Genomic DNA, 22,197 nt, shown 5'->3' with positions numbered 1-22,197 from the left:
CACCCCTCAGGCCTTGCCCCCCGGTCCCCAGAGACCACCACTCAGCTCCCCAAGCTCACAGCAACCAGGGCAGGTGCCAGGGGGAGGTCACGGTCGGGGCATATGGGCGGGGCCTGAGCCGGGTTCAGCAGGCCTCTGCAATTCAGTGCTCCCTGAGGAGGGCCCCTGAGAGAATCAGAACTCATAACACAGGGGCTGCCACCATCCCCTCCCGGTCTGGCTGGCCACAGGCAGCAGAGCCCAGGAGACTGGCCCAGGGCTCCTCACAGTGGGCTGGACCGGCACTGGACCAGCACCCTAGTTCTGGGGCTGCTTCCAGCCCCCTGCTGCTGTGTGACCTTGGGAAAATCCTGGGCACTGTAGAGTTGGGTTCCCCTTGTCTCCTCTACAGAATGCAGCTGGTATATGTGACTTTCTCCCTGGAGGTGTGGACACAAGGAAGAGCTCAGTGAAGGTAAAGAATGAGCAAGCAGATGAACAGATGACCAAATTCCAATTATAATTTTCACAAAACCCAGCATCAGAGAAAACCACATGGTGCCTCTAACTGAGAACTCGGAGCTTAGAGAAGACATTAAAAAATAATTAATAGGTTATGTTGCATCTTAGGTATATACATATATGCTACATGTGCATATAAAATTGGATAATAAATGACATATGTTATGTGCTAAATATTTCTTGAGTATTTGCTCCATGCCTCATGTTGTCTCATTTAATATTCACAAAGTCTGACAAGTCATTACTGTCAAACCCATTTTGCAGATGGGAAAACCGAGGCTTCCAAAGACTGACATGTCCAGGGTCTTACAGGTCAGATATGGCCAAGCTGGGCTTTGAATATGGCTCACCTGATCTCAGCGTCTGTGCTCTTAGCACGGTGGGATGCATGTACGTGAGTCATCCTACCTGTGGGTGGGTGGGTGGGTGGGTGACCCTGGCTCAGGAGCATGAACATTGCCCCCATGGAGACGGCTTCACACAGAGCCCAGGCTGGATGCCCAGCCAAGAATCCCCAGAGGATGTCTGGGCCATGTCTGCATTCTCAGCCCAGACACCACCACGGACAAGGTGCGCACGCAGTCCAACCTGGAGGCACAGACCTGCTGCCGAAGCTCCATCAGATCCATCGAGGCCCAGCCCGAGGAGCCAGTCCCCAGCATGGGAGAAGTGAGGGGCCCCCCGGCATCTGGGAGGACAGAGCCCCCCCCCCCCAAAGCACTCGCTGTCTTTGTACCGACAGGTGCCAGCTACCCTCTCGGCAAGTCCGTGAGACAGTTAGGAGCTTGGCTCCATTTTATAGAGGAGGACACAGAGGGCTGGGGGGACGACGGGGCCGCTGGTACCCTGGTCGCCTCTGCAGCCTCAGTGGCTGATTGGAGCCCCAGATCTCAAGCTGCTCACTCCCGCTCAGCCCAGGGGCAGGGAGCTAATGCCCCCCACCCGGTGTGGCCCTCAGCCGAAGGGGGACCGAGCCAGGGGCATCTGGCACATGCATGGAGATCCCGGCGGACACGAGCCTGGGGTCCGAGCAGTGACCCGGACCCCTCCCCAGTGCGGACCTCTCCCCCTTCCCCACCTCCCTCTCTCCACCCCTCCCGACCGCCTCCTGGGAGCACCTCCCCATCACAGAACCTGCACCCAAGTCCTGGCCTCAGGCTCTGCATTCTGTGACACTTGCCCGAGGGGGTGGCACCACCCCCCGGAAGCTGAGTCGGTCCAGCCCCGCGCCAGGGTGAGCTTGCCAGGATCAGGTCACCGAGAGGCCCTCTTCAAGACCCGTGCCTGGCACTATTGCTCAGCTTTGCCTTTCACTTGCCTTGGACCTGAGCATACTACCTTCCCGTGTATAATCCTGAATAACTCTTGTTGAAATCATGGGTATGATGTTTTGGTAACTAAACATAATTACTAAAAAAAAAAAAAAAAAAAAAAAAACCAAGTTGCTTGAACCACCTGACATCTGGCTATGTATCCCCGAGAGGGGCCCGGGTCCTCACTGTGGCGCCCCTGCCGAAGCCCACGCTTCCCACGGGACTGCAGCACTGTGTGTTCATCCCTCCCCTGCAGGCTGTGAGCCTCCTGACGGTTTCCAGGCCATGTGTGCCCAGCACAGCACCTGGCCAGAGATGCAGGCCGGGGGAGGAAGTGGCCTGAGCCCCGCGGGGAGGAGAGAGCCCTAGGATTCTCGCTGATGTGCCTCTGCCGGCAACACAGCCACCCTGCGGGTCCCACTCACCCTTTATACTCATCCACATCTACGACTCAGCAGAGAGAATTTCAATTTTCCCTGGATTTTCATGTTTCAGCCTCCAGAAAAATTGCCATCCTGGGCTTTGTTACCGAGCTATCGAGCCCCAATGACTGAAGGCTGCCCCAGCCCTGCCTGTGGTGGGAGGGAGATTAAAGCAACCTGTCAGGCCCGGGGAAGGCTCCAGAAGGGCAGCCGAGGGGAGGTGGCCACCTGGCCCAGGACCACAGTGAGAAGGAGGAGCCCCCCGTCGCAGGGCTGGCATCCCCCAGAGGTGGCTGTGGCCTAGGGGAGTTCCCCCCACTGGATTTCCAAGGGTGGACAGAGCCACGGACGTCCTAGACATCACGACTGGGGTGGGTAGTCCCCTGGTCCTTTCTCAGCCTCACCGACCCTTCTCTAGGTGCCCCTGCACAGTCCCCTGCCCCCTACCTCTGCTTTCTCAGACCGAATGGGCCACCGCCTCCTCATGTGGGAACCAGGCCTTCCTCGGGCCCCACGCTGTGCCTACTCTCATCCATAGACTTGAACATCATCATCATAAACCACATTTACTGAGCACTTACTATATGCCGTGCTAATTTTTATGTCAATTATTGAGTTCATTAAATTGTTGGTCATAAATGTTTTGCTTGTGTTAATGCATTTAAACCACATATAATCCTTTCACTGGATGCATTTTAGGGATGAGAGGGCTGAGGCTCAGACTGCTAAAAACAGACCCCAGACCTGCCCAGTGAACCATTCACTGTGCATGTGGGGACACTGAGGGCCTTGACATCTGAGGAGGGGACTTGCCCCAAGGCAGAATCTTACAGAGCCAGCAGGATCTAGCTGCCTGATTCATCAATCTCATCGTTGGATTTACGGGAATTCCACCACCACCACCACCACCACCACCACCACCCACACACACACACACACCCACCCACCCACACACACACACACACACACACACACACACACACACACGGAGTCTGAGAAGATTGACATAATACAGAAGTATAAACCGAGAGAGACTCCCCTGTTGGAAAGTGATCAGTCACCCAGGATCCTGCACACAATGCATCACTATGCAGGCAATGACATCCTCCTCCCAAGGGCATCTGGAAAGGGGGGACACTGCCCGCAGCCCAGCTCAGGTGAAGGGCATCCCTGAGAGTAATGCTAGGTCCACTGCCCACCAGGAGCCACTGTCCCCAGCAGGGGTGGGTACAAGCTCATCTCAGTGCCAGGCACAGAGTAGGTCCCATGAGGGAATGAGCCAAAAACAAGAGTTTCAGCCAGGTCACCCTGCTGGATGCAGGCTATGAATGGGCTGATCTCCTTACTCCACCACCCAACCCTATGCCTGAACAGCACTTCTCACACCATTGTTCATCTTCCAAGGATGTTATTAGGGCTTCCCCACAGGTGCTCTTGGCTTAGAACTGCCTGGAGACAAAAAGCTCACATTCATGGATCCCTGGGAGCCCCCACAAGGTGCCTGGTGACAACTATCTGCTGGATGACTGAAGAATGAATGAATGGATGAAAGAGTGCATTCCAGGTCTTGGCCTAGAAGAAGCACTTGGTAACCATGGCATGAATAAATGAATGATGGACAGACGGACGGATGGATGGATGAATAACAAAACTAATCACAAAGAAGGTGCAAGGAGGGGCACCTGGGTGGCTCAGTCAGTTAAGCGTCCGACTCTTGATTTGGCTCAGGTCACCATCTAAGGGTCGTGAGATTGAGCCCCACGTTGGGCTCCACACTCAGCATGGAGTCTGCTTGGGATTCTCTCTCCTCCCTCTCCCTCTGCCCCTCCCCACCCCACTTTCTAAATAAATAAATACATACATACATACATACATACATACACACAATCTTAAAAAAGCAGAATTAGAAGGTACCAAGAATCACACCAGGAGGCTCCTGTCAGGTTGAAGCCAGGGGTTGGTGGGGTAAAGGTTCCAGATGGAAGCCAAGGAGTTAATGAGCTTGACCACTAGCCTGACCACCTGGCCTGGAGGGGCTGCCCCTGCAGAGCCTGTCCAGTGTTACCGAGGTCCCCAGGGTTCTGCACATGGTGGCAGAATGCAATTAGTCCAGTCTTCAGTGCAGCACGCATCAGTCATTCTTTAATTTGAAAGAACCTCTTGGAACTGAGGAGAGAGCAAGGTATGGGGAGGGGTGGGGGTGTGCAGGGATGGAGGCAGAGCTCAGCTACCCTGCCTCAGCCTGAATCTCTGGAGAAAGAGCATTAAAACAAAGGAGACCCCAAGAGTAGAGGGAAGGGAAGAATTGGGGTGGGGGGCCTTCTTAAATAGACCAGACCAGAGCAGAACAAATGGCTAGATTTAATAAGGCTGAGATTCCATGTTCTTGAAGGTACAGACTCAGCAATGTGATTGGGAAGGGGTGACTTTTTGTCCGGTAAAACCCCTCCAATGGTTGCCTCTTTCCACACAACACATTGGAGGCTGAGGCTGGGTGTGAGGGGGTATGTGTGCATGCAGGCATCCACACACATACCCACAAGTGCATGAATGTGCATGCATGTCTTCCCTACCAGGGACCTCCAAGACCTTCCCACTAACCACCCAGCACCCACGAACAAATGTGCCCTCCCACTAGGAACTCACAGCCAAGCAGGTGCCCTTGTAAATTCCTCTGGGAGGAAGTTAGACCAGCCAAGCCCATGTGGGTGTCACCCCTTCCCGGCCACCATTGCCCTGGATTTCTCCTTTGCTGCTGCCCAAAGGGGCCAACAGTTGTAAGTGATCACACCCCATTCATCTTAGGAAACTCCTTGTATTCATTCATTCATTCATTCAATCCAAATATTTCCTGAGCACCTACATCTGTGCTGGGCTCTCTCCACAAGCTGGGACAGCAAACACACCCAGCAAAGCCCCACTCCACGGATCTTACATTCTAGGAGCCATCAGGACCATGTCCAGGAATGTTCTAGAACCAAGAGAGCCTGGGTTCACATCTCAGCTCCACCACTAACCCGCTGTGTGACCTCAGACACGGTCCTGTACTTCTCTCAGCCTCCTCTGGTTGTGGTGAAGATTAGGCTGGATACTCCAGGTTAAGCACTTTGGCCCAGCACCAGGTACACGGGAAATACTCAATGAACATATCACTGAGTGTCACTTCCAGACCTGGGGCATCAAGAGCAAAGGTCACTAGGAAGACCTCTGGTTCAATGCAGGGCTCGCTCACCATTCCCACTCCCAGTCTGCCCTTCCCATGAGTATCCTTAATTTCCCCCGTCCTCACACCACCATTCCCCCAGGTCTGGAACAAAAGCTACTGATGTCATGTGATACAGCCATCCCCCCCAACCCCATCTTACCACTGAGCCCATCACAAAGCCCATATATAGAAAAGCCTTCAAGGGGACATGATCCACCTCTGCACCCAGGACCAAAATCCCCTCTGCAAGAAAGGTAGGGTCCCTTCTGGTAGTGGGGAACTCATTCCCTCCTACGCTTCCTTAGCAAGAAAAAATTGTCAACATGAATCCTAAGGGAGGAGCTGCTGACCACCTCTGGGGGACAGGAATAACAGGATCCCCCAACACCCACAGTCCTCTGAGAGGAGAGAGAGAGAGTCATCTGTTACATGGCAGCCATTGTTTTAAATGACACTGCAATTTACATTTGCTTATTCCTGCAACAAGTATTACCAAGTGCCCATTCTACCAGCCCGGTTCCAGGCTCTGGGGACAGGGTCGTAAGCATAACAAAGTCCTTGCCCTCAGAGAGCCTACAGGGTAATGAGAGGAGCTAGGACTGAAGCCATAAATCATCTATAAGAAGTCAGGCAGCACTATGAAGAATCGTGGAACGGGATGGCTGAGGTGCCGCTCTGGACAGGTGACAAGGTGATACCTGAGCAGAGAGCTGAAGCAAGCAAGGAAGAAAGCCAAGAGGGAATCTGGAGGAAGAGCATTCCAGGCAGGGGGATGAGCAGGAGTAAAACGCCCTGAAGCTCGAGCAGGCTAACTTGGGTACGTTCCAAATCTCCATTTTCCGAGATGCCAACATGATGCTCGGAGTGAGGGCACCTGTCCTGCCCTCAGAGATCACTGGCCAAGCTATTCATTCCCACGGGGACCTCACGTCCAACCCCACATCGACTCACTGTGCGACCTGATGCGGGTCTCTCAACCTCTCTGATCCTGGTTTCGGCAACAGCTAATCGGGGCTGAGCATCCTCCAAGAAGGCACTGCCCCCGCGGTCCTCCCCAGTCTGCCGCCCGGTGCAAAACGCACCCACCATTCCCCTCTAGCCCATGGCGCCATTCTCACCCCCATGCCAGCAACACCACGCAGGATTGGCACTCCTGCCAAAATAGCTATTAACCCAGTAGCCAATAATAACACGTTATCCTATCAATTTGCTTCTGAAACGCTGTGTAACTGCAGAACCCGTTTGCCACCTCGGTAGCCTGGTTACGACATAAACAGAAAGAAACTCACCAGTTCCTTCCCGAGGAGAACAAGCGGCTGGCCTCGACACACACCCGCTTACCGCCGAGTCCCCCCCACCCCATGGAGTCCCCCGAATCCATCAGGAGTCATGGTCTGGTGATCCATAGTCCAGAGACCTGTCTCCCTGCGCTCTTGGCACATCATCCCTGTGTTGGAGAGGAGACCCGAGCCTGGGAGGTGATGGCTCGGGGCCATGCTGGCTTTGTGGGTGGCAAGGTTGGGCCCAGAAGCCAGCACTCCTGCAGCCTCCCCACTCCCGGCCAGAAACTACGGTGCAAGAGAAGGGGGGGAGACGTGAGGGTCGGAGGGGGTAGCCAAGGAGCCTAGGGGCCAGCAGACACTCAGGGTCACCACACCAGCCCAAGGGGCACACAGACCATCATGAGAGATATAAGCCAGGCCTCTTCACAGGAGACAGGCCACGAGGCCCCTGATCTGGGGGGAGGGGGCACTGAGAGAAGAGCAGCGCCAGATCCAGAAGTCAGGGTGCTCCCCAAGGAGCCCCCCTCCCCCACATGGATCTGACCCCCCCCCCCCCCCCCCCCCCCCCCCCCCCCCCCCTGTCTGCGCCCCCCCCCCCCCCGCCCCCGCCCCACACCACCACCACCAAATGCCTCCTAGGCCCTCACTTCTCCTCTCCCAACTCCAGAAAAACAGTTTCCTTCCTTCTGGGTTAGATTCCACTGTGAGCAAACATTCCGCTTCCCAACGAGCTGGAGCCTCTAATGGGACTCTTGGCGGTCAGCGCAGACACCAACTGGCCTGTTTTATTCATTCTTCCCCTCCAACCCCGCCCCTCCGCTTACCTCTCCCCCTGCTCACCAGGGCACCCCAGGACAAGTCAGTCGATGCCCTTGTTCCCGGCACCCAGCGGTGGGGCGGTCGAGGCTGGAGAGGCACTTCCCACTGCCCCACCAGTGACCTCAGCCCCAGGACGCATCCCCAGCCTCAGCCTCAGCCGGGAGAGGATGGGTCGAGAGTGTGCTGCCCCCGCCGCGGCGCTTGGCGGAGCATCCAGCAAGTGGGGAAAGGAAGGGCCTCGGGGAGGGTGGGGAGGAGGCGGCAGAGGAGGCCAAAGGCTCGGCCACTCAGCCAGATGTTGACCCAGTTGAGGGCCCCAGGCCCCAGGGGCGCCCGGGAAGGTCTGACTCCCCCCCCCCCCAGCTCTGGGATTCAAGCGGAGAGGGGGGCCTGGGACGGCACTGCTCCCTGCCTGTCCCCGAGGTCAGGGTTAAAGAAGGAACACAGAGAGAGACGCTCCGGGGCTGCCAGGACAGGGTGGGGGACGGCCCCTCAGAGGCCCCTGGGTGGGGTGGGTGGGGTGCCGTCTGCGGGAAGGAGCTCTCAGCAAATGGAAACCAGGCCTCGGAAACTGGCCGGACCACAGCCACTGCATGGCTCCAGGGGAAACCCCGCTGCTTCTAAAAGGTGCCCCAACCCAGCCAAAGGTGGTGTTAAAAAGGAAAGAGCCGGGAGGGGCCAGGCAGCTTCGGCAAGATCGAGGGGTGGCAACTGGAGGCAGACACACAGTCCCTCCTGTTCTGTGCTCTGAGCACCCTTCATTGTTGGCACATTATCCCCCAAGGCCCGCTTGCCTGTAAGTGCTGTAAAAAGCCAGCCCACGGAGCAATTTCCACCCCCCTCCGCCCCGCTTCCCTCCACCGGGCCTTCAGTCAGATTTCCAGCGGCGCCGGGCCTGAGCTGCCTCCCGGGCCTGGGGCTCAGGCTCACGCTGGGCCAGGAGAACATGAGCTCCCAGCTGCCGCGATGTTCATTTTGGGGATCCAGCCCTCAATACTGAATCCTCGCCGCACATCAGTGAGGAAGACAGACGCGGGGGTGAGGAGGTGGCCCAGGGACCCATGACACCTGGAGATCTGGGTCCTGACATCCGGAGCCTGGGGTCTAGTAGAGCTCAGTGAGTGCAGACGTCATCCACCCGTTCACTCATACACTCATTCACTCCATTCATTCGCTCATTAGGTCATGCAACAGAAGTCAATGCCAAGCTTCTGACCCACCAGGCACTCGAGCTGGGGGGGCATGAGAGGGATAGATAGGCCTTGCTCTTGCCCTACAGAGGCCTCGTGTGTGGGAGGCAGGGGTCCTGTGTCTGTGATCCTTGCTGTGACCGGAGAAGCCCATGGGCCGGTGGGGGAATGGGGCTTTCTAGAAGGAGCAACCTCGAGAATCAGCCAAGGGAACGAAGCAGGGATGCAAAGAGAGGACCAAGCAGCATCACGGCACATGCAAAGGCCCGAGATCTGCGGCCGCTTCAGTCCAAAAAACCTCTCCGCCCCTCAGCTGGCTCCTCCTCGCTCTCAGCAACAGTGGGCGGCCCAGGCCCAGCAGCCCCACCCCAGCTCACAGACTCGGGGAGCCCCCCAATGGTACCTCTAGCCACTACACCCACACCGGAACCTGGCTTTCCCAGTCCGAGTTCTTGTTAAAAAGGTTTTCATACGTTTATTTTTAAGGGGGGGGGGGGGCGGGGTGGGAAGAGAAAAGGGAGTCCTGAAGGTCTTTCTCTTTCCAGAAAAAAAAAAATTAATTAATAAATAAAACCTCAGGAAAAGGGCATGGAAAGGCCTCCGCATCTGTAACCGCTGAACAAATGAAAATTAGCTCATTTAATCAGCTCCTCATGGCCTGACTGTCCCGAGTGGGCCCCAGAACACAGCGAACTTCACAGCAGAAACTCGCCAGCCAATGTCAGTTTATCCTACAACAAAGGGATTTTCTAAATAGCTCGATCAAAACGCAGTGAAGGCCGCAGAGAGCTGGGGAGCCAGAACTCGACCCCCCAGATCCTGGTGGGCCCCCACCTCCCAGCTTCATCCCTTTGAATGGAATTGTTCTTTTGGCTTTTGTTCTAATTATCTAAACATGTGTTTAACTCTGTTCTGCAAAGACGGTTTTAACCAGCAAAGAAGGTAAGGCTAGTGCCCACCACCCACAGCTGCGGCCCCTGCCCCCAGCCCCACACCGACCCCATGTCCCCCTCACCCGGCACCACCCGCCTCGAGCGCACACATAAACGCAGAGATGCCCGCACACACCGCGGGTACACACACGCCCATGCACAGAATTACACACACACACAGTTCTCCACAGCCGTCTGTCGTGCGGTCATACACACCACACACAGCTGCACAAAACACACAGCTCTCCAGCTCCTGCCTAACAGCTGGGGGTGGGGGAGGCACAGCTCACCAGACCCCCAGGGAGGGCCGCTGTGCACACACCTGAGGCCCAGGCTGGTAGCAAGGACTCTTATTTCCCTGGAGTACTTTTTCCACGCAACTTGCCACCTGGGCTAAGTCATTAGGGCAATTGAGGAGGGGGGAGAAAAGGCCAAGGAAGGGGAGCTGGTGGGGGGCGGGGGCGAGGGGGGGAAAAGGCGGGGGGGTGCACGATGCCAGGGTGAGCACGAGCCCGGGCCACTCCCCGGCTTCACTGCCAAACGCTGACCTCACCTTCCCTTCCCACAGCCTCCCGGTCAGCCCACCTGCCGCGTGTCTAAGCATGGAGCTACCCTAGGTGCTCGGTCCCACAGGGAAATGAGCCAGGCTGGGTTCCAATCCTGGCTCTACCGTTCACGGGCGCTGAGCCTTCACCTCCCCCTCTGTGAAATGGGAAACAATAGCAGCCTCACAGAATGGTCGTGCTGATGACATTAGAGACGGCAACTGCACTGCCCAGAGCAGAACACACTGCATGAAAGTTTGTGCTGTTTCCATTTGACCGTGTGCGCACCGAGGCCTGAGAGGATGCTCGCACAGAGGGTCGCAGACACAACCAGACAACAGCTCATCATTGTGTAGCTTTCAATTTCTTACCCAAGCCGAATCCTTAGCATGAGGACGAGGAACAAGAAAAATTAAATCAAGGAAATTAAACAGGGTGTAAGGAGCAACTGACCAGGATGATGGGACTGAGCCCATCTGACAACATTCTCCGAATGCCTACTCTGATTTTCACAGCAACACCCTGGGCAAGTGCAATGGTTATCCCCAAGCCCCAGATGTGGAAACAGAGGCTCAGAGGCCTGAGGAGCCTGGGCTGGTGTCGTGGGGTGGCATCGGCAGAGCGGCCTTGCAAAGGAGTCTGCTGGGCTCAAAGCTGCACACTCCCGCCCCAGCCAGCTGTGTTGCCGCCGCCTGCTCGGCAGACTGCAAGCTTTCCTCTGCAAGGACCCCTGGGAAGGAGGGGAGAGGTGCATGGCGGGGGCGGGGGGGGCCGCGTGTGGAACAGGACAAAATCCCACGTATGGAGCACTTCCAGTGCACAGGGGACCTGAGGCTGCCTTTGACTCCCAGGAGTACAAAAGCCACAGACAGACCACCGCACCCAGACCCAGGAGGGCAGCCCTTTCCCACACGGTAGCTCTCAAAGGCCTCAATACCCCACACCCCAATGCTACGGAGGCAGGAGGCAAGGACTCTGTCCCATTTCACAGACTTGGAAACTGAGGCCCACAAGTGGTAGAGGCAGATGGTTCAAATGGCCACAACCTCCGGGCCAGCTCTCAATGGGAGCTGAGTGTGTAATTCTGGAGGCCTCCCAGGTTGGCAGGCAGTCAAGACATAGTCGGGTGGCAGGAGACTCAGAGCCGCCTGAGGTAGCCTCGGTATGGGCAGGGGGTGCCTGGGGAAACACCTCCTTTGCTAACTCACCAGTGCCTGCAGAACCCACATCCTGCAGGCGCCCCCAGCCCTGCCCCCAACAAGCACCAGGCCACCCAGGAGGAAAGAAGCGTAGGCAGTGGAGGTTAAGTGCATGGACTTGGGTTGAGTCTTAACTCTGCTATGTACACGCTGTGTGACCTAGGGAAAGTAACCTCCCCTCTCTGAGCCACAAACCTCACCTGTAACATGAAGACAGTTAACAATGGATACCTCCCTCCTGGACTTGAGGATTAAAGGGAATGATGTCTGGGAAGGATTTAGCTCAGTGCCAGCCCCACCCCCACACGGTAGCCCAGGGAACGAGGCAGGAAGAGTAAAGAATGGTGTCAAACCTACCCTCTCTCGCACACGGGCTTCCCTAGAGGCCCAGGCCATCATACCCAATGGGCAGAGTATCTCCTTCTTTCAGACTCAGGACGGTTGCCCCAACAGACTCCCCACAGGCTCATGCACCCCTCAGCTCTCCCTGAACCAAGCCCAGCAGACAGCTCAGAGCACGTGGCCTGGCACAGGAGACCCAGGAGGGTACAGATCCCTCCTTTCCGTGTCTGGGCCCAGGAGGCAGGAGTTGGGCCTGGAAGCCTCTCAGATAGCCCCAAGCTCCACTCTGACTAGAAGGACTCAGAAAAGAACCACAAGGGGGAAAAGTAGTTGTTGGCATTGCCACCCCCACGCTGGCCAGGTCACCAGGTCACCCCACAGACTGGTCCTGCTTCCCTGCTCCTAGGCCTCGTGGCCCTAGCCAGCTCCCTCCTGCTCTGAGCCTCAGTTTCCACTCGCTGGGCTCTGATCACCTTGCAGGGCTGCAGTGAGGGTCAGAGGAGAACATGGCTGGGAAATGCTCTGTAAATGCCAAGTGCCACAGTCACAGGCAGGCTCTGGGGACAACGGGCATAGGAAGGGGACGAGGCACCAAGGGCAAGCGCGACCTGCCTGCTTGCCTAAATCCAGGCAGTGGCCGCAAGAAGAGAAGGGGCTCACCCTGGAGCTTCTGGGGGGGAGCCCCAGAAGGCAGGCGGTGGCTGCTCCAGCCACTCTCAGCAGCATGGAGAGTTGCGCCCCCCCACACAGCACCCGGCGCATAGTAGGTTTCGTCCGGCTGGCATCAGTGTTTGCCCAGCCTCTGACCCTCATACAACCTGCAAGACACCCACGCAGATGCCCACAGATCACAGCCGGAAAAGAAAACGGTTCCTCGAAAAGAAAAGTCGGCCGTGTCTGTGCTTGTCGAGCATGGGCAGTGGGCCCGGCGAGGCATCAGACCCCGCAGGGCCGTGGCCCAGGAACGGCGGGAATGGGCGGGACTCTGCCCACTTCATGGCCACTGGGGGCCAGCCCTACCCGTGTGATCGCCTGCCACGAGGCTTTGTCACAGGCCTGTGGGAGGCCCAGGGACACAGCGCGGGCCCTGAAGTCCAGTCCTGCCTCACTTCTGCCCCCGTGCCACCCCCAGCAAGGGCACACCTCTGTCTGACACCCACTTTCCCCAAAGCTCCCCAGCTCCCTCGGCCCCAAAAGCTGGGAGACCGAGGGAAATGGCACGCTGCCTCCTTGTGAGCCAACGTAGGCTACAATTAATCTGAGGCGAGGATTTTCTTAATTGCGGGGTCTTACAACCAAAACAGAAAAGCAAACTACAGCTATGGCTGAAATACTGGCTTGAGGCAAGATATTTAAAGCATCTTTTTTCCTTCTGGGGGGAGGGGGAGGACTCTTTAAAAAAAAGTTGGGGTGGCATGAATGGAATTACCCCTAGAGGGCGAGGACGGAGCCATCGGCCAGATGAGAGTGTCCCGTTCCCTTAGGGAGTCAGGCCAGAAACACCGGGAGGCAAGCATCTCAAAAGAGATGTCTTACTGGGGGTGGGGGAGGCCGCCAGTAAATATATAGATAAAGGGAGGCTCACCTCCAATTTTCCTATCTGCCTTCCTCTGCAGGCAGAAGCAGTCCCACACCCCACAGCCCCTCTGGAACATGGTGTCTGAGCCAGCAGGATTCCCAGGACCAGGAAGGCCACGCACGCCTCACTAGCTGGGCCCGGCCACCCGCGGGGAACCAGAGAAACGGAACCTCCAACACAAGCATGACCGCCCCCTGGAGAGCCAGAAGGACAACCGGGGGCCCTGCCCTTGAAGGAAGCGACAGACTGGGCAGCAGGAACCTCTAAAACAGAGACAAACCACACGCATCAGATCCCAAGGCCGATACCCCAGGGCCAGGCCAGGTGTGGGCCCTTCCTCCATGTCCCAAGCACAAATCAACCTGCTATGGAGGTTGGCAGTTAGCAAAGGAGCTGTTTGCCCTCCTGCCGGGGAGGAAGGGCACCAGCGGGGTGCCTGCATGCACAGGCCCAGCACGGACAGCCTAAAAGCAGGTGAAGGGCCCCACCCCGCACAGCCCAGAGCTTGAGGAAGGAAGGAAAAGGCAGTTCGGTGGGGTTGAAAGACAGCTCTACCTAAGGTCTCCTGAGCATGATGGTAGGACTCTCCCCAAATGCCTTGCATATGCCCGTTCGTGACCCCTACCCTAAACCCTCAAAGCCAGATGTGTCCCAGAATTCAGACTTTTTCAGGTTCTGGAAAGGTAACACAGTGCATTTCCTGAGTATCTGGGAACACCTCAGAAGCTCTCAAGCATATTTATATGTCAGCAGCAAAACAGGGAGATATTCACCAACTTGACTTAAATAAAGCCTATAAATAGCTTCACATCAGCCAGGTCAAATTTTGCTGCCAAATGAGCTACAAAAAAAAAAAAAAAAAAAAAAAAATTCAGGTTTCACACTTTCTGAAATTCAGAATTGTCAGTAAGGGGTGTACAGATCTATATTGTCTCTTTCGTCTTCCCAGTGACCGTAGTGGGGAGGTACGGATGCTTCCCCTGCTTTCCAGAAGAGGAAAAGCAGACACAAAGCAGTTAAGAGGTAACTTCTCTGTGCTCACATAGCACGTCCGTGGGGGTCCCCTGGCCCTGTGGCCTGAGAGACTGTGGGCTCTACCCCAGGGTGTCCTGTAGTTGACCCAGGTCCCGAAGCACAGTTTAAAAGCTTCCTGAAGAAACACTCAAGCATCCGTGTATTTCCCCGGAGTGTCCACAGCCCACCCCACCATGTGTGCGGTGTTCGGGCCAACCTCCGCCAGGAGGCGCCCTACCCGGAGGCCACGGGAACCCAAGTGGCATCCCCACACCTGCCTGGGCCCTTTGTGGGGCCCAGAAGCTCAGGGGTGGATCTCCACCAGCAGGTGAGGTTCCCCACTCCGCCCTGATGCCCAGGTAACCAGAGAAACGGAACCTGACACAGTCTGTACAGATCATTTTACCCACAACACATGTGTTCATTGCATCCCCAGCCTGGGAGAACAGGTGCAGGTAATCTCATTTGGCAGAGGCCAGGGCTCCCAGATGCCAGGACCCCATCATGTCCAAAAGATGGGGTAAATGCACAGCTCCTCAGGTGTACTCCCGGTCATCTCCAACGTCTCTTCCTCAGCAGGTTTTCTTAACTGCCAGGAAAGACTGTGGCATCGGCAAAATCCTGATGCCCCATCACCCAACAATTACATGATCGTTCCATAGGCATTGATACACTCCCACCAGTGTGAGCGGCGGTGTCCAGCCCCAGCAGACGCCACCCTGGACCAAGAGCGCTTGTTAAGGTGAACTCCAGCATTGAGAAAAACCTCCAGCTGCAGGGCTGGCCCATTCTGTCACCGCTCTGATTTCTAATTAAGAATTAAAGCAGGCGCCTTTTTTCAGAAACCCAATGAGACAGGCGCAGCAGGCTGATGGACCAAAATGTGGGCACACGTGTGTGTGCGCACAGCACGTGCCTATGCACACACACACAGGCACGCACTCTGCTTCCTGCCGTGGCTGCAAACCCCAAATTCCAGTCATCCAATCAGCACCGGTAAGGACTCACCAAGTTCTGGGCGCTGTGAGTGGCCAAGAAGGAGAAACCCAGGATTCTGCCTCCCTATTCTCTAGAGGAGGCTAAAAAAAACACACAAAGCAAGGCAGACCACGGGGGGACCATAGAAAGGTCCGCATCAGGCCCGGAATGCTCAGTCTGGCTGGCCTATGCGGGACACCAAGAGGCAAAGACATCTTGTGCTAAGTCTTCATTTATGGTAAAAAATAAAAGGTCAAGAGGAGGGGAGAGAACGTGTAGGGCAGAGGAAAGAGCAAGGGCAAAGGCCAAGAAAAGGCAGCTAACACAAGAACGGAAATTATTCCAGTTGATAGATAATAGGTAAATGTGGATATAATGGGAGATCTATCGGGGGCACTTTTAATCTATGTTTAGGTTAAAATTTAGCAGCACGTTCAGCAAAAAGATGGAGATACAGCTATTTAAGCGTTGTCAGTGATTCCCCAATATTTCCCTCCATGAGCAGGTGCCCAGGAGGAGTTTGAGATGGGAACAGAAGTTGGCTTCTCCTTGCACCAGTTTATGCTCCCCTGGCCTCTCTGCAAGTGTCTCGGCAGGCCGTCAGAACACTCTCGGGTGACTGGCAGCCCGGCCTCCATCTCCGACAAGAGTCCCGGATTCTGGCCACGTATATATGACAAATCGCAGCTGATACGTAGACAGTGCGTTGTCCACTTTACCAGTAAGAAGAACGGGGCTCTGAGCCATGACGTCACTCTGCTGACGGAATCACAAAACCCGGAAGGGACACGGCCCACATCTGACCCCAGGCAGTGCGGCCCCGGAGCCCACCCCCTGGACCACTAGACGAAAGAGACACAGGAACAGAGCTGTATGTCAGCAAAATGACCAGGCAGGAGCCCTCGAGGGAAATGGGACAAGAAGAAAGCACGCCCCTCCGGAGGAGCTAGGGGTGGACCGTAGCAATGGGCAGCACGCCGAGCCTTGGAACAGGCCGGGTGGGACAGCAGGGGCCCTCTGCGGGGGGACGTTCAGCATTCCAGAGGTTTCCTTCAATAACTCCAACCTATGAGCTCCCAGTGGCCAAGGTGTCTTGGGAAGGGACAGGCCCAGTCCTTCCCGTCCCGCCATCACTACCCTTCCCCCACCTCTCTCTACCCCCCCACAAGAAGCCCTGGGAAGACCATCTCTCCCACCACCCAGATGGACAGAGTGGTGGGTAGACAACTGGAAGAACCACTGGAAGCAGTGGGTGACACACAGCCCCTGTGGTGTGTGTATTCATCTGCCCCTGAAATGATGCAATGCATTTCTTCACGCCAACATTACAGGGTTGTGGAGAAAGTACCAGAGACAAAATCCAAACTTCCAACTGGTCACATAGCATGGTGTGTGACCCTGGAGACATCCCTTAACCTCTCTCTGAGCCTTGCTTTCCTCTATCTGTTCATTTATCCATGCAACAAACATATAGGGGGGCCCCATGATGTGCCAGGTGCTAGGCTAAGATAGAGGTCGGTCAGTCAAGCCTGCCCGGCTCAGGGGCCCAAAGCCTGCCTGGACTCATGTCAGGAGTCGCATGCCCCCACCCCTGGGCGGGAACCATTACCCTGGCCACCTTCAACTAGGTGGGGAGGAGTCTTGGGAATTCTAGAGAGTTCAGCCACTCCCAGGAGGCCCTCCCTGCTGGGCCTGCCACCCCACCACTCCATGGTGCCATCAGCCAGGACTGAGCACGTGGAAACTCAGAAGCCTGGCTGCCATGGCCTCCGCCACCCAGGCTGCCACCGCACCGCCCGCCTCCAGCTGCCTTTGAGCCTGCTGCCGCCGCTGCTCATTTCCAGGCAAATGTTCTAGTTAATTAAAACACACCCAAGTGCTCACACGCACATGAAGCCAAGCTACAAACTCTGCTCTACCATCAGCAGCCTCTCTTCTCCAGCCTGGGGTCCATACTGGCAAGAGAGAGCCCCCGAGCCATCGTTACCGGCACTGGGCTCTGCCTGGACAGTCCTATGGTGCACACACACTGCACTCGGGCACATGCATGTGCACACGTATTTGTACGCACATACATGAGTGCTCCGCACAACTGTGTGTGCGGGTGTGCGGCACATACACATGTACATGACACACACCACAGTGTGCCCGCCCTCCTCCAGGTAATCTCCAGCAACCGTGGCCCTCCAGCTCAGAACATCAGCCTCGATTAGTAAATAAACACTTGCAGCACAGGGGAATCAATGAATTAACAAATGAATCAACTGATTATTGACGCAGTCAGCGAACGGGAAGAGGACAGCTCTGGCCCCAAGTCCAATGTTATATACTCACTGAATCAGTAGAACAGACTGAATTCCCCAGAGAACAGGAAGAGCAGGTGGGTTGGGAACGGGCTTGCCCTCCTGCCCTTCCTTCCACTTCCACCTATGCTGTGGAGCTCGGCCAGGCACGAACTGGGACACACACACACATGCAGGTGCGTGTGCACCTGTGATGTGCCCCGGCACGTGTGACCAGAAAACTCACCTTCCCAGACCTGGACATCCTGAACAACCAGCAGCTGGCAGGAGAGGGCCCTGGGCATCACAGCCAGGAGATGGAAAGCAATCCCTTTGATGGGATCCAGCTCCCAGAAGGGAAGCACAGAGGGTCTGGTGGCCCACGGGAACCTCCTGGCATCCTCGGCCTAAGTTGGATACATAGCCATCACAAGGCAGGTGCCTCTAGATGATAAAACAGCCAAGATAAATGAGCTAGTCATCCTGCCCCAGCAAGCGTCTCTAGCGCACTTCAGGTCCACCAAGACTATCTTGCTGGTAGGAACCATGAACAATCTTGTTCTCAACGAGGAGCTTACGCTCATGCAAGATTTCAGCCACGCAGAGTCCCAGATAACGCATAGCAAGGATTTCTGTTCATGGAGACGGGGGCAGCTGAGCTGGGCACCTCAAGCCACAGCGTGTGGACAATTGACCGCTACCTCATGCCGTGGGGCTGGCAAAGCTCTCTGCAGAGAGCAACATATGTGGGAAGGGATATCTGGAAAGACGTGAAGTCAATGCACTCAGAGCTGTCCCTGTCACCCACTCAAAAGGCAGTCTTGCACCAGCAGCTTGGCATTGCCTGCGAGTTTGAGAGAAATTCAGAATTTCAGGCCCCACCTGCACCTGCTGACTCAGAATCTGCATTTTACCACACTCCACTAGTAACTGTGGCTATTTAAAAATGAAATGAAAATGTTTTCTCTTTGAATTTACGTGTTTTATTTTTCAAACAGTTACTAAGTTGTTAGGACATCCTTCTTCAGTTGTTTGGCCTGACTACATTAACAAAGGTTAACTGTTGGATATTTCTTTTGGCTTGGGGGGGGGGGCAAGAAAAAAATCACCAACTAAGATGTCATGAACCAATAAAGTTGGGAGCCTCTAAACTCTGTATGAGGCAGAGTCTGGGTGACAGGGACACAGCACGGAATAAGGCAAGGTCCCTGTCTTCATGGAATTGACAGTCTGGTGAGGGGACTGGAGAGTAACCAAGTAATCAAATGATTATATAAGGTGTCAGGTAATGGGAAGTGAATGAGAAAAATAAAGCAGGGCGAAGTACTTATTGGCCACCCATTGTGTGTGAGCCCTGCACTTTCCCATCCATGTCACCCTGTCCCCATGCCAGACACCTTTCCTCCCTTTCACTCCCATATTCAGCTAGTCATCAAATCCATCTTGTCATCAGCCAGGTCTCAAGTCTGTCCACCAGACTCCCCTCCCTCACTGCCATCACCTGAGTTCAAGCCACTGTGGGTGGTTGGTTGGTTGGTTGGCTGGTTGGCTGGCTGGCTGGCTGGCTGGCTGGCTGGCTGGCTGGTTGGTTGGTTGGTTGATTGGCTGTTTGGTTGCCTGAGTGGCTGGTTGGTTGGTTGGCTGACTAGCTGGTTGGTTGGCTGACTGGCTGGTTGGTTGGTTGGCTGACTAGCTGGTTGGTTGGCTGACTGGTTGATTGGCTGGTTGGTTGACCGGTTGGTTGGCTGGCTGGCTGGTTGATCGGTTGGTTGGCTGACTGGCTGGTTGGTTGGTTCGCTGACTAGCTGGTTGGTTGGCTGACTGGTTGATTCGCTGGTTGGTTGACTGGTTGGCTGGCTGGCTGGCTGGTTGGTTGGTTGGTTGGTTGGTTGGTTGACTGGTTGGTTGGTTGGTTGGTTGGTTGGTTGACTGGTTGGTTGGTTGGCTTGGACCATTACTGTGGTCTCCTAACATGTTTCCCTATGTCTAGTCTAAACCAGCAGTAGCCCGAGGGCTCTTTGCAGAACACAGGACTACTCACATCACTGCCCTGCTTGAAATCCCTCTGAGGCCTTCCCACCGTGGCAAAGTAAAGCCCTTAATCGACACCCCACAGGCCTGAAGTCATCTTTCCCTTGGGCAACAGGACACAACTCCAACATTGGAATTGGATTGGATCCACCAGCCTCATTTCTTTTCCCATATTGATTTTCAGGTATCACTTGCTTTTTATCCATAGTAACTATTGAAAGACCAGCTTTGCAACGATATGACATCATCAAAACTAGAGAGCAATCTGTTGTTGAAATGGTGGACAGTCCTGGGTTAGCAGTTCACTTCATGTCCAGCAGATGCTGAGTGTTGCTGTGTTTCCCTTGAAATTTTAAAATATATCACAGAGCTCCTGTGGGTTAGCTGTGGCGCCCTGCAGCACCTTGACACACAGTTTGAAGACCAATGTCAATTATTTATTGGATGAATGAATGAGAAGCATCATGTGAATCTGATGCGAGACATGAAAAATCTTGGCTCAAGAGCACCAGCCCCAAATGCTTCAGAGCCCATTGGGTCTCTCCCTTTGGGTCTTAGTCTTCCCAGCAGTATTCAGGTCAGGAGCCATCAGTACACAGGTCAGAAGCCATCAGTATATAGGTCAGGAGCTATCAGTAAACAGGTCTTGAGCCATCTGCCCCTTGTAAAAGCCTTTAAGCCAGACAGGCACCTGTGTTGATCAAGGCCAGTGGGAAGAGACAGGGAGGGAGAATTTTCTAAGGACTGTTCATGTCCCACTGCATGTCCTCAGCTCTGCCAAACCGCAGAATTGGAACAATGACCTGGGGAACTTGGTAGGGGTCCCAGTAGGAAGGGAGGTGAAAAACAAAGGGTGGGCTCGGGGGTAATGGCCGAGCACCAAGGGGTTCTTTTGTCCTGAGCAGCAGAGGTGGCTGTGCCAGTTTGTGAAAAATGAAATCCACCAGCATTCCAGACTAAACCGCTCCCAAGTTTAAGTGGAAAATGAAACATGGGTTCTCTTTTGGCAGCTTTCTCCCCCTGGGCAGCAGAGCTTTGGTAATCAAGCACTTCTGGGGGTGGGGAAAGGGGAGAGAAAACTCATGTGTAGGAACATTCAAGTTCACATCAGCAACAGACTTCATAAAGCAAGCAGGGCAGATTTACAAACCTTGGCGTTGAAGTTTGAACGGGGAGATTAAGTGGCAGGGTGTATATAGCAAAGCAGAGGCTAATGAGACCTCAGACCAGATCGTTTTGCCACAAATGTCAGGGACTTCAAAGTGATGGCTCCGGGGCTGGTCTGCCAGTGAGGGGAGCCCTCGGCTCACCCAGCCCCACAGCTTCTGCCACCGCCTCCAAGTGCCTGCTCCTGGTTCCCGGAGGCTCCCGCTTCCTGGAGGCCTGGGCTCCACCCGAGCAGGGTCAGCTTCCAACATGGGGATTCCTTCTGTATCTGACACAGCCCCCTGTGCACCCCTCCATCTCCTCCTCTCTGGTCTGCTTCCCCCCGTTCCCCTCCGTCCCTGCTCCTCTTTCCCTTCCACTAATTCCCAACCCATCTCCCCTCCCTTCTCCTCTTCCCTTTCAGGAACCAACACCACCCCCCCCTCCTTGCTCTTCATCCCATTTCCTTTTCTCCTCACCCTCAGGCTGTCTGCCCACCTCCTTGCCCGCTCCCTCCCTTCCCTCCCCAATCCTGCCTCTCTCTCAATCCCCCTGCCCTGCCCCACTCCTCAGGCCCCTTGCTCAAACACAAGAGAGAGGAGCCTGTCAGGTTGCTGGGCCTGCTGTGACCCACGGGACTGACCAGGCAAATCCCATCCCACCCACACAGGGAGAGGAGGCTGGGCCAGCCACAGGGAAAAGCCTAGGGCCGCCAGGCCCTCCCAGGCCACGCACGCAAAACCAGGGTCTGGAGCCACGGGGAGACCTGGGAAGTCTTTCCTTCACCTCCCTCTAGCAACTGTCCCGGCCTGGGGTCCCAGGAGGGGCACCACACCTGGCAAGAACAGAACTTCTGACAGATGGGATGTCGCTGAGCATGGCAGGAGGGCCTGAGAGAGAAGAGGAGCGGGGAGAGCAGGCTTGTGGGGGTGCTGAGCTGACAGAAGGGGTGGAGGTCAGTCATGAAGAGTGTGAACTCTGAAGGCAGACCGCCAGGGGCAAATACTCTGTCACTTTCTGGCTGCGTGACCGTGGGCAAATTATAACTTCCCTGAGCCTCAGTTCCCTCATCTGTAAAATGGGAATGGTGGTCACCGTACCCACCACGAAGGCTGTCGTGCTGAAACAGGGTGGTTCCCTGTTGTAAGCACTCAACAACTCTTACAGCTGTGCCCTGTGTGGTGGCTCTGAGGAGGTGTCAGGACTTGGACAGAGGAGCCGCCTAGGAGACCTCCCACCCTAGGGCCCCCACCCCATTCAGAGCACCCCCTCTCACCTGGAGACCCCTGTGTCAGGCAAGGGGCCTCAGGGCTGAGGGGGCACCAGGCAGCTTGTCTCCTGCTTCTGACCCTGATAAAGAAGGGACCCCTCAGGGCGCCTGGGCGGCTCAGGGGGTTGAGCATCCGACTCTTGGTT

At 55.6% G+C, this 22,197-nt stretch overlaps 1 protein-coding gene across 5 annotated transcripts in view; it reads right to left on the bottom strand.

The window, feature by feature from the left end:
* Nucleotides 1-22,197, bottom strand: part of ZNF423 (zinc finger protein 423) — a 332,672-nt gene that overhangs the window by 152,865 nt on the left and 157,610 nt on the right. The window contains exon 1 of one of the 5 annotated variants that reach the window (XM_025852447.2): nucleotides 7,549-7,600. The exons of 2 other annotated variants lie outside the window; for them this stretch is intronic. The gene's annotated coding sequence lies outside the window, so the exon portion shown is untranslated. Of the gene's footprint in view, nucleotides 1-6,392; nucleotides 6,534-6,559; nucleotides 6,586-7,548; nucleotides 7,601-22,197 lie in introns of those variants that run through there. 2 more of the 5 variants (XM_073884398.1, XM_073884397.1) reach the window with 2 other exon arrangements.

Source organism: Callorhinus ursinus, unplaced genomic scaffold, assembly GCF_003265705.2.
Source record: "Callorhinus ursinus isolate GAN/ISIS: 27379988/994484 unplaced genomic scaffold, GSC_fseal_2.0 scaffold56, whole genome shotgun sequence".
Taxonomy (NCBI): domain Eukaryota; kingdom Metazoa; phylum Chordata; class Mammalia; order Carnivora; family Otariidae; genus Callorhinus; species Callorhinus ursinus.
The sequence above is the reverse complement of the archived record's forward strand: the minus strand, read 5'-3'. Positions and strand labels throughout refer to the sequence as shown.